The 4,841-nt window shown below is 50.0% G+C and overlaps 1 pseudogene; it reads left to right on the top strand.

The window, feature by feature from the left end:
- Positions 1-250: 250 nt before the first annotated feature.
- LOC127483519 (large ribosomal subunit protein eL8 pseudogene) lies at positions 251-2,297 on the top strand (annotated as a pseudogene).
- Positions 2,298-4,841: the final 2,544 nt, after the last annotated feature.

The following is a 4,841-nucleotide window of genomic DNA, read 5'->3' as shown; positions in this document are numbered from 1 at the left end:
TGGTAGGCTACTGGATGCCAGTCTTGTGAGTAGCAAGTGCAGGAGTGGCTGTTTCCAAAAAAGCTGGAGAATTTTGATGCCATATCCGAGGTAAAGAGTCTTAGGAAATTGAATTCAGAAACAGACTATATTCTTTTGCATAGGCAATTTTCACTTAAGACTCTCAACTGAATATAATCTCGTCCACTCCACCTATGTTCCTGTTTCCTGCGGCCTCCCTCTGCTATACACAAGTTAATGGAATCTGAGGATGAAAGCGGTTCTGTGGTCCTACAAGAAGCTGGGCTCGAGATGGGTATCGACTGAGATGGCCTCGGGGCTAAGTCACAGCACCACGGACCCAGAGCACCCAGCACACGAAATCTGCTTGGTGAATTTGCTCAAGTTGAACTGAAGCAAAATGGTGCTCAGCAGAGAGTGTGACATGTGATTCCCGGGTCACGGGCTTCGTCATCTGTAGGAAAGAATACAGATACGACAAGGCTTCTCTATCCCAAGATCGGGTGGCTACTCCAGGACATGAGAATCCGCCACCTAAGCCACTTCCAGTTGTCCTGCACCTATCCAGTTAGAAATATTTCTTTCCTACAAAAAAACTCTCAAATATGGTTAGCTTGGCCCTAAAAGAAACTGGCAACTTTTTTTCTTCTTTTCATTTAGAAATAGGGGCCTGGAGGTTGGGGAACAGGGACAGAGAGAATATTTTGAACACAGTCATCAAGGAAACTCAGCCAGGACTAAAGACACAAGCCAACCCAATTACCCACCATCTGTTCCATGGGCGAGGGGTGGTTATTTAGTGATCAGAACAGACCCCATGGTTCCTGGCCTGGGCACTTCATGGAGACTCCTTTATGCTCTGCAGCCAGTACCTTTGTCTCTCAGCTAACAATTTGCTGGTGTGTCAAACAGAGGTGAAACGGCCATGCCCTGTGCACGCGATGACAATGCACTTTCCATGCAGAATGGGCAGCAATGTGACTCCAGCGTCTTTTGGCTTAATTAGCATTTGCTACATATTTGGTGAATCTGCTGGTGAAATGGGCCACAGTTAGCAGCAAAAATCTTATTATTATGGGTGATGACTCAACTCTTCGCCCAAGCTCTGCGCTGCTACATTTTGAAATCCCCATTGCGATTTCAAAGGCAAGGTTGATCTCTTCTACATGTGTGCATGGAGAAAACAGCTTCCCAGAGGAACCACTAGAGGCTCTTGCTGCCTTAGGGAGACACACTTAGAAATCACTAACACAAATAAACACAGAGATGAAAAACTCTCCATGAACTATTTATGGCTGTTGGTTTCCACACAAATAGACACTTCTCAGTTATGTGCTTAAATAAGGAACTAATAGCTCAGAGACAGATGTGGATGTCAGTGAAAAGATACTTGGCTACATCTCTGTCTGGTCATGCATGCATTTACTGAGCAACTACTAGGTACCAGGTAGCGCTCCAAGTCCTGGGGAGTCGCAGCCGATGAGGAAAGGGGAGTGGCCTTTTGGGAATTCACAGTCTAGTAGGAGAAACTAACAGAAAAATAATCACAGCGCTCTCTCCTCCAGCTGCCCAAGATACTTGAAAGGAAAGACGGCCAAGGGAGGAAGGTGGCCCAGGCCCCTGCTGTCGGAAAGCAGCAGGAGGCCAAGGCGGTGGTAAATATCCTGTCTGAGTAAAGGCCCAAGAACTTTGGCATCGCACAGGACACCCAGCCCAGGAGGGACCTCCTACGTTTTGTCAAACAGCCCCAGTACATCCAGTGCCTCCACCTATTAACCAGTTCACCCAGGCCCCGGATGACGAGAGCTACTCAACTGCTGAAGCTGGCCCACTGGCACAAGCCAGAGATGAAATGAGAAAAGAAGCAGAGGCTGTTGGCCAGACCGAGAAGAAAGCTGTTGGCCAAGGGGACGTCCCCAGCAAGAGCCGGCCTGCCCTCCGGGGGCATCAGGAGGCTGGTGGTGATTGTGCCTGGTGTGGATCCCGTGAGCTGGCTGTCTCCTTGCCTGCCCTGTATCATAAGACGGGGGTCCCATACGGCCTCAGCAAGGGAAAGGCCAGGCTGGGGTGCCTGGTCCGCAGGAAGACCCACACCATTGTCACCCTCCTGCAGGGGGACTCAGAAAGCAAAGGGGTTCTGGATAAGCTGTGGAAGCCATCCTGACCATCCACAGTGACAGACAGACTACGAGCGTCCCCGCCATGGGGGAGGCTTCAATCGAGGTTCCAAATCTGTGGTTCGCATTGCCAAGCAGGAAAAGGATAAGGGTGAAGAACTTGCCACAAAGCTGGGATAAATGCGCATTGTTGCATTCCCTGCACCTAATAATAAAGATTCTTCTCCAAGAAAACAGTCACAGTGCACGATGGTAAAGCAGCAGAGGCACAGGACATTTGCCTGGGACCGTGGAGAGGAAATGCTGGTATTTCCACACTAGTGAAATCCCACTGACAAGAGTCCAGTTGGTACCGGCCCCTAGCATCAGCTGGGCGGCAGCCAGGCCTCTTTCCTGAAGCCCTGGACCCTTGGGATTGGCAAACCAAGCGAACATGAAGAAACCAAAGAACTCTGTGGTCAGTGGCAAGCAGAGCTTGGGGCAGATGTGGGCAGATGAGTTGTGGAGACCAAGGACTGGAAATCCCAGAATGATAAGAATAAGGAGCAGCCGGTGGATTCTAGGGGAAGTCGTCCGAAGCAGCTGCTGTCGAGTTTGGCCTCATATGCTGCCCATGACATTGGCCATGAGTGTGAGTTCCAGGGAGAAGAGCAACAGAAAAAGCCAGAGTGGCCGGTGCTCTCGGCCTTGGCTGGGGGAAACTTGAGAGGGGAACCACGCGTCCTGGTTTTGAAGAATGAGTAGGAGTATGCCACAGAAGATGCATTAATTAGGCAACGGAGTGCTGACGATTATATAGCAGCCAGCTGTGGGTGCGGGATGAAGTACTTGTTTGTTTTATCTGTTCTGGAGAAGGTCAGAGTTGGAATTGTTTGCATGGCATTCAAGGCTACCCATCATCAGACACCAGCCAATATTTATACCCCTGTAACTCCTCACCACGCCCCCTCCTCCCTCCCAGGGATGAATCTTTGTTCCCTAAACAACTCAGGCTCTGTGACTTGGCTTCCATCACACTCCCAGCCTGGTTATCCCCTGGTTAGCCCTTTTCCTATTGAAACCGAACACACCTTTCTACACCGACCTCAAACGCTGTCTCATCTTGGAAACCTTCCCACAGCACCAACAGTGACCTGGGAAAAATGGTCCATTCTCGATTCTCTCTGTGGGGCCTGCAGAATCTGTCACTCATACTTCCTCTGGTCACCCATTCCCTTCTTCCTGGGTTCAACAGGTGATTCACCTCTTCACCGTGATCCACCTGAAGTCCTAACTTTGATAAACAGTAAACAGCAAATGACAAGTTCTTTCTGGGCAGGGATTTTTTTTGGCTGTTTTCTGAATATTTCCATCTATAGAACAGTGAGTTAGTAGTGAACACTTGGCATGCCCCATCCTTGATTTACCAATTACCAACCCTCTGGCAATTTTTTTTCCTGAATCATTTTGTTTGTTTGTTTTTCTTTTTTAAAGATTTATTTATGTATTTGCAAGTCAGAGTTACACAGAGAGAGGAGAGGCAGAGAGAGAGAGAGGTCTTCCATCCTCTGGTTCACTCTCCAGATGGCCGCAAGAGCTGGAGCTGCACCGATCAGAAGCCAGGAGCCAGGAGCTTCTTCCAGGTTTCCCACGTGGATGCAGGGGCCCAAGGACTTGGGCCATCTTCTACTGCTTTCCCAGGCCATAGTAGAGAGCTGGGCAGGAAGTGGAGCAGCCGGGTCTCGAACCAACGCCCATATGGGATGCCAGCGCTTCAGGCCAGGGCGTTAACCCACTGAGAAACAGCATCGGACCCTTTCCTGAATCATTTGAAAGTAAGTTATAGCCATGATGACACTCATCCCTAAATATGTGCACATACCTCTCCTAGCAGTGAGGATTTTCTCCTATAAAACCACATTTTTATCAAACCAAAGGAAACTAACAATAATCCTATTATGAGAGCTGCATTCAGATTTCCACAATCATCTCCGCAAGAAATGTCTTCTCCACGCCCTCCTCCCGGCCCCTTGGATTGAGGATCTAATCCAGGTCCAGGCATCACTTTTAGTTATAATTCCTCTTTAGTCTCTTTTAATCTAAAAGAGACGTTCCTGGGAATGAGCTTTTCTTAGCCTCCCTCCCCATGTTTTGAAGGGGAAGGCACCGAGTAAGTTGGAAGATGTGGGTGGATAGACAAATAAGCCCTAGCGGTGTAAGATCCTTGACGAGTTCTTCCAAGAAGGGACAGTTCTAGAAGACACTTTTGTGTCCTTTATGAAATCACCAGATGCTGGATAACTGGCAGTTTATTCTGTTTATTGTGTTTTGAGAGGTAGAGGGACAAGGAGGATGACAGACAGACAGACAGACAGACAGACAGCACTCCCACCCACTGGTTCGCTCTCCAAATGCCTAGAATAGCGCAGGTTGGGCCAGGCCACAGCCTGAAGCTCAGAACTCAATGCAAGCCGGCGCCACGGCTCACTAAGCTAATCCTCTCCCTTGTGGCGCCGGCACACCGGGTTCTAGTCCCGGTCGGGGCGCCGGATTCTGTCCCGGTTGCCCCTCTTCCAGGCCAGCTCTCTGCTGTGGCCCAGGAGTGCAGTGGAGGATGGCCCAAGTGCTTGGGCCCTGCACCCCATGGGAGACCAGGATAAGTACCTGGCTCCTGCCATCGGATCAGCGCGGTGCGCCCGCCGCAGCACGCTGGCCACAGCGGCCATTGGAGGGTGAACCAACGGC

The sequence above is a fragment of the Oryctolagus cuniculus genome, chromosome 1 (assembly GCF_964237555.1).
Source record: "Oryctolagus cuniculus chromosome 1, mOryCun1.1, whole genome shotgun sequence".
NCBI lineage: Eukaryota > Metazoa > Chordata > Mammalia > Lagomorpha > Leporidae > Oryctolagus > Oryctolagus cuniculus.
Note: the sequence above shows the minus strand (reverse complement) of the source record. Positions and strands in the feature narration are given on the sequence as shown.